Raw genomic sequence first — 7,933 nt, 5'->3', positions numbered from 1 at the left:
ATATATATATATATATATATATATACATATATACGACGGACTTCTTTCAGTTTCCGTCTACCAAATCCACTCACAAGGCTTTGGTCGACCTGAGGCTATAGTAGAAGACACTTTCCCAAGGTGTCACGCAGTAGGACTGAACCCAGAACCATGTGGTTGGTAAGCAAGCTACTTACCACACAGCCACTCCTGTGCCTATTAAATATTCCCCCCAGATATTTCAACCCGATATTAATTCCTAGTATCTTTCAGTTATCTGTAGAGTTTGGATTACATTCCACCCCCTTACACGATTGTGATGCTCATAATCGTTTATGTCTATTACTTTTGCACTGCATTTATTTCTATAATAGGTTTTTTTTTTTTTTTTTTTTGTAGTTCGATCTTGATAAAGTATTTTGGGATTGGAACCAAGGTTTATCGAAAGAATCATTGTAATTTTACATATCGACAGTTTCTTTGAGATTTAGCTCGGGTATCTTGCTTCATGAGTTTCTTGATTTCGGTTCAGCTACTTCTTTTGTTACCATATTTCTATGATATTCGTTTCATTTTCGTCATTCTTTCTCCCTTTTTTGTCATTCGTATCTTCTGGTTACTGATTTCTTTAAGGTTTGAGATATATTTTCTTTTATTTGAATCCCTCTGAACACATGGCTGTAATGCTCCCCCACTACTCCTGCTCGGGATCAGTGATGCACATATTGTCGGCCACTAAGGGTTACGGTCAAGTGGTTACGGTCAAGCAACTAACACGCAAATCTGTGATATTGAGCAGAATATTTGCTGTAACGATATTTCTGCTTCAGCAACTCAGTGCTGAATCTGTCTGATATGTAATGGAAAATAAGTGTCAAAACATTGATGTCCAGGTCAGAAAAGCAAAGTTTGAAGGGAATAATAGTGATTTCCTTAGATTTCTAGATAGAAGCAAATAGGGAATAATACCTACTAACCAAAAACAAACAAAAAAACAATTTAAATTTTGTAACACAGTGTTATACGAGGTTTTATGACTGTTGCTACTTTATCGTTGTTTAGTTTTAGAATACGTCTTTCGTTGGTCTCTATAGTCTATTGGTTAAAAATTTCAATTATTTCAATCTTTAAATTATCCTCATATTCAAAATTTCTATCTCTGGAATTTTCCATTCTTAAATACTTCTTATACTGTTTTGTGTGCGATAGGTCTATCTTTGTAACTCATGCTGTTCTCAATATTTATAACATTAATGTTCTGAGTTCAAATTCCGTCGAGATCGGCTTTACCTTTCATTTTTTTCAGGGTCGATAAAATAAGTATCAGTTGAGCAGTGGGGTCGTTGTATTCGATTTACGCCATCCCCCGAAATTGCTCACCTTGCGCCAAAATCTAAAATCAACATCCCTTAACATTAAGCAAGGCGGTGAGGTGATAGAATCGTTAGTACACAGAGCAAAATGCTTACCGGTATTTCGACTGGCTTCACGATCTGAGTTCAAATTCCGCCGAGGTCCACTTTGCCTTTCATCTTTTCAAGCTGAATAAAATAAGTATCAGTCGATCAGTGATATCGATGTAATTGATTTATCCCCTCCTCTGAAATTCGTCTTCTGCCAAAATTTTAAATCAATATTTTTAACATTAATAATTTTACTCGCGTTCTTTGTATTTTCTTTACGAATTCTTTCTTTCAGACAAGCTATTTTTGTCTCACATATTTTGTTATAAATTGTCTCTTTTTAAATTAGTGAGTAAAAAAAAAAAAACCATATGGATGACTTCCAATACTTGTTTAGCATTTATTTTATCAACTACTGAGGAATGAAATGAGAAGCTCAACTCGCAAGAAATTTAGCACACAATAAGGCGGTTGTTAAGCGTTTAATTCGAAACTTAAGTGTACGTCACTGTACCCACTTTATATATAACCGCAGACCTGGCCGTGTGTTTAAGATGTCCACTTAAAACAGCATGGTTTCTGGTTCGAACTCACTGTGAGGCACCTTGGGCATATGTCTTCTACTATAACTAAGGGTCAATCAAAGCTTTGTATTCCTATTTGGTATAGGTAAGCTTAATCTGTTAAACTGTGCCCTTAGGGGAATATTGTTTGTTGCAAGCAAGCATTCTGACTTAAAGATAACTTATTCCTTTTCTAAAACCAGTCTTGAGATTCCTAAAAATATCGCTGGCACCGCAGTTCTCACTAAAAACGAACAAAAACTACTTATAAGTCGAGTAGGAATTCACCTGTCATTCGCCATCCAGAGGTAGTTATCATTGCAAACTTCGAAAAAGAACAATCACATAAACAAAATAATTTTAAAGAATCGATATCAACGAGTAATGTTTACTTTGTGATTAGGAGATGGGTTCAATATGGGTGAAGAAGGAGTTACGAGTGAGTCAGAGTTACACGAGACCATCCATCTCCGAAGATCGGAAGTGACAGTAACGGTGGTATAACAAGCATAGAAAGAACACAGTATGTCTATTGACCAGAAGTTGCAGTGTGTTGGTGAGAGACTTCTTTGGATGCAGTCTACGATATTTGTATAGTATAGTTCCAGATGTGGGAACTGGTGTGTGTGTCTCGCTTGAGCTTTCTAGAGAATTAGTTGTACAGTTTGTAAGCTCTATCAACTCTTAAATTATATATGAGAATCTCTTGAGTTGGCTACCTATGAACCCCATTTGTCTTTAAACTCCTAATAAATTTTATACTAGAACTCTCTCCTTTGCAATGTGGTTGCACTCTCTCTCTCTCTCTCTCTCTCTCTCTCTCTCTCTCTCTCTCTCTGGCCACTACTATTATTTCTACAGTATCACAAGTTTTGAGGTCCCTGAAAATATCACTGGTGCCGCATTTCTCACTAAAAGAGAACAAAAACTATTTATAAGTGGAATAGAAATTTACCTATCATCTGCAATCCGAAGGTGTTTATCTACCATTACAATATTTGAAAAAGAACTTTAACGAAGTGATAAGTGATGCAATGTGGCTTAAACCCTGATAATATATGTCTTCTGGGTTAATATGATGAATAACATTAAGAAAATACAAAGCCAAGTTGAATATTTATCCCACCACTAACAGGAAATACAGCAAACAGGTATAACATGAATAAATCTGTCAAATAGAATACATAATTTCAAAGTACTTCTTGAGGATGAAGATGAACGTTGGAAAAACACTAAGTATGGCGTCGAGAAACCCTGCTACAATTCTCTCCTCATTGAAGTTGCAAAGCCGAATAAACTGCTCTCATGCCGAAGATCCGAGCTCGCTCGTGGCAATCCACCTAACTAAAAAATTAGAAGGAAAAGCTTCCTCTAAATAGCTGAAGTTGGCTCATCACATGATGAGCCAAAATGGGTACCTAAAGATAAAGAACGAACACGCTTCTGCTATAGAACCATCCTCCAACATCTTCCTTCGCAACATTAACCTACTTTCTTCAGCTTATAACCATACATGTTTCTATCTATATTAGACCCCTTTCATATCTGCATGTTTCCATTCATGAACAAACTAGACTGCTGGTATCAAATTCAAAATGCTTCTTTGGATAGTGACATCAAAACAATACTACAAAGCAAGCTGATAAGAAATTGCAACCTTGCTTCCTTATAAAGCGCAAACGCACAATGAAGGAAACAGTCCTGCACTCGTACATCTTTCTAACGAAAAAAATCAACTCTCAGCGCCCCTATAACTTTCTCTATTCTGAAGACATAGCTTCGAAATCGAATCAATAAAGCACCGATTCCTAACTTCCTACATATCTTTGGGATGTTGCTCATATATCTGGGAAGATGTTGAACGTGAATCCTAAATTTAAAAGAGCCCTATTTTGTTGATACACATTCCTTCCCTCTTTTTTCACACTTACTGTGTATCATATTGTATCTCTCAGTCCCAGAACTAAACTCGTCTTATGGAATTACTTCTCCAGTCATTGACCGATACATCCTCACCAGTATCACAGGACATCCAAATGTCATTAGTGCCAACCTTGTTCTTTCTTATAAGAAATCAATAAGCAGATGGGCTGCATCACATGAAAAATGACAGGAAAAAACCAACAAAGCCATTGCTGTGGTGGTGGATTGATATTGCTAATATAGTAATGAAGTTTATAGTGATATAATTAATAGGTGATAATGACGATATTTGTGTTGTTTATGATTGTAATTAATGTAATGGTGATAGAAGCGAACGGAGAATGAAAATTATGATAATCAATGGAGATGATGGATATGAAGCAGTAGTGGTGTTAACGTGACGTTAATAGCGCTGTGACACTGGTTATGATATGTTACATTGAACGAGGAAGCCATCCAAATCGTTTGAATGTAAAGAAAAGTTAACACGTAAACGGTGAATATGTGATGTGTTCAGCATCCAATAAACGACCGGTCGGTCGTTTGCTCATTAATGCAACATTACATTAAATGCGTAAGACTTTGTAGAAATCGTTATTATAGCAGAATAGCTACTTAACCATACGGGTGATGAAAATACCCAATACTCTTTTCACTTCTTTATTTTATTTCATTCTTTTTTTATCATGCGACACTCCTTTCGCATTTTCTAAACCACATTCATAAGAACTTAATCATTTTGCAGAGAAATTCATGTAAGGTCACCAGAAGCATGCATTCATAATGGTGCCGTCTATTTAAGACAGCCACTGAAAATACTGACAGATATCTTTCCATCTCTTCAATTCAAATTATCCATAACCATCAATCGAATCAATTTATAATTTTTTTCTTCAAACCTCGAAACAAATAAATACTTTAAATTATCATATTTTCTATATGTTTATTATTGTTGTTTAAATTGCAAAACTTACTCGCTGCATTTGCGACAGCTTTGCTCTGATTATGATAACGATGAGGTGGGAAATATGATTCAGAGGAAGGAAGAAATGTGATAATGTGGAGGACGAAGGAGGTGGACAAGGATGTTAGGAGGATGAGGATGAAGGATGGAGGAAAGAGTTGATGATGACAGCGATAATTGTTACTGTTCATGAATGTTGCTTCAATTCTCCGAAATTCTGACTCGCACTCAGTGTTTAATTTTTTTCTTTCTCTGTCTCTCTCTCTCCTCCTATTCCTTCTCTCTTTTCCGCGCGCTCTCTCTCCCTCCTCCTTCTCTCTTCTTCCTCTCTCTATCTCTCTCTCTAACAAGCTCACTGGCTAATCGTGACACCAGCGCCTGTTCTGACATTGTTTTTCTTTATATCGCTGGCAGAGAGAAGAGTCACTGCTATATATAACGGTCGAGCATCCATCATAGACGAGACCAATGAAGGTCGAAATCATGTGATCTAGTGGTCTCTGCCCTGGAGATGGCGGGGATTTATCTCTCCGCTAGCGACATAAACAAGAGTGCAATTGGCACCAGAATCCAATATGAGAGTTTCTCCTATATTATCTACCGCAGTATAGTTTTTTCTAACAGAATATCCACGTTTAAGTGGGGTTAAATATGACATCTCAGTATTAATATTGCTTCTGTCACATATCTTTCTCTTATATGCACATAATTCTCCACTTTGTTAGTGTCTATCTTCAAATTTTCCGCCATTTTGTAATTTATCCTGTTCAGTAATATTCTTATCCCTGCAGCTTATTTGTAATAATAACTTTCTTTGTCTACAAATAGCTTAGCTTTCGTCGCCTCAGGGACGTGTTACGTCAAGGAATGTAGGAATGTTGAGAACCTGCGTTAGAAACCAGCCCACTGCAGGATCGTTTACGCAGATAGAAATAAGGACCGCATATTCTTCATACCATATTTTACCGTCTTGAAGAAGTCGATATATTAGATAATGACGACCCAGACAAACTATATCTGGACAAAAACAAGGGATTGTTATATCTCTTCTCGATCAAGAGGCTAAATTACAGTATATTACGCACGCGTGCACACATTCATAATGTGGAGGGCGCAAGTCGATTGCATCAACCCCCAGTGTTCAACTGGTACTTATTTTATCGACCTCGAAAGGATGAAAGTTAAAGTCGACCTCGGTGGAATTTGAACTCAGAACATAAAACGGACGACATGCTGCTAAGCATCTTGCCCGGCGTGCTAACGGTTCTGCCAGCTCACACACTTAATAATAATAAATCCTACGTAAAACACTTTCAATACAGTAACCATAAGAGCATCACAGCAAACCACAGCACATACCCAAGGCACACAGAGCTGCGCTCGGTAGTGAAGTGAAAGCACGTTATAAAAATAAAATTACTGAATAATAATAGTAATGATAATGATAATAATAATAATAATAATAATAATAATAATAATAATAATAATAATAATAATAATAATAATAATAAGGAAATCAGCAAAAAATGGCCTACTTGAAGGCCCCCAAGACCAGATGGAGTTCAAGGCTACTGGATCAAAAGATTTGGTGAAAGTCATGCACGAACAGCTGCGCAACTCAACGCCTTGTTGAATGCCGACCAGGGAACACCAGAGTGGTTGACAATGGGTAGGACAGTGCTGTGCTTGAAAAACATCGAAAAAGGCAATACGGTAGACAAATACAGGCCGATATCCTGCTTGCCACTTATGTGGAAATTATTGACTGGAATAGTCGCAGAGTCAATGTACGGACATCTGGGGAAAAATGGAGCCCTGCCACATGAGCAGAAGGGTTGCAAGCGTAAGTGCTGAGACACCAAGGATCAACTCCTGGTAGACAAAACTGTACTTAAAGATTTCAAGAGGGGGAAATCTAACTTAGCCATGTCATGGAACGATTATCGCACTCCACAACATGCGTATCCTTGGCGTAGTTCTCAGAGAGATTCAGTGTGACACAATGTGACAAGGCTGATTCATTGAAATACAGGTGCTACTCATTTTTGCTCATTGGGATTTGTCTGTTAGGCTTATATTTTACATGTGTTTTGACCGAAATATTCCACCGGTATTGCTTTATGTAATGACTGAATATACGCTCCACGTCGCTGTAAGTTAATCTTTTTTTTCTTTTCTTCAACAGTATATTTTTTAAACGTATTGCGTATTGAAATAAAGGGTATTACGCAAGGATACAACGTGCCGTATTACGAAAAACAAGAAAGCATAACAGCAACAACAACAAAACAACATAGCTTTCTAAGTATCAGAGAAATTGTAATCGTAAATAACTGAAATGGCGAATCATTTGTTGCTTTTCATTTTCCTGTTGCACGTGTAAAATGGACAATTTCAGAGAAATAAATCAGATAAGAAATTAATGTCATCAGCTGGTATTGTTTCTTTTATCTGATCACTAACTACATATTCTTCTGGTTTTGGTTTTAGTTTTGTTTTTCGTTAGTTCTTTTGTAGTTTATTTCTACCTAGAAAGAAGCGCTTGAAAATACATGCATTCACCAGGTAGTCATATATGCATGTACGGCTCTGCGCGTGTGCGTGTGTGTATGTGTGCGTGCGTGAGTGTGTGTATGCGTATGTATGCGTATGTATATGTGTGTTTACATACTTACATATGCACAAAAATGACGTAAGACAAACTATTCAACTATGAATGTAGTACTTCAGTATAGCTTTTACTGTGAGAGTTTGAATAAACTAAAACGCTATAGGTCGTATTTCTGGAAATAATTCACAAAATGCCTTGTAATTGTAATTTCCTAATTAGCCATGTCCCCAATAATTGTTGGATTAAATCTATAGAACTGTTGAAGTAATGGCAGAATTCTCGTTAGTTAACCACATATATATATATGGTTAACTAATGAGAGAGAGAAGGAGGGAGAGAGAGAGAAGGAGGGAGAGAGAGAAGGAGGGAGAGAGAGAGAGAAGGAGGGAGAGAGAGAGAGAAGGAGGGAGAGAGAGAGAAGGAGAGAGAGAGAGAGAAGGAGGGAGAGAGAGAGAAGGAGGGAGAGAGAGAGGAGGGAGAGAGAGAGAAG

At 37.2% G+C, this 7,933-nt stretch overlaps 1 long non-coding RNA gene across 3 annotated transcripts in view; it reads right to left on the bottom strand.

Annotated features, from left to right (window-relative positions):
- LOC128250610 (uncharacterized) overlaps positions 1-7,933 on the bottom strand; it is a 199,425-nt gene that overhangs the window by 177,736 nt on the left and 13,756 nt on the right. For all 3 annotated transcript variants that reach the window (XR_008266638.1, XR_008266637.1, XR_008266639.1), the window contains exon 2: positions 1,449-1,520. This is a non-coding gene — a long non-coding RNA (uncharacterized LOC128250610). The remainder of the gene's footprint in view (positions 1-1,448; positions 1,521-7,933) is intronic.

Source organism: Octopus bimaculoides, chromosome 23 (assembly GCF_001194135.2).
Source record: "Octopus bimaculoides isolate UCB-OBI-ISO-001 chromosome 23, ASM119413v2, whole genome shotgun sequence".
In the NCBI taxonomy this organism is placed as follows: domain Eukaryota; kingdom Metazoa; phylum Mollusca; class Cephalopoda; order Octopoda; family Octopodidae; genus Octopus; species Octopus bimaculoides.
This window is presented reverse-complemented; position numbering and strand designations above follow the sequence as displayed.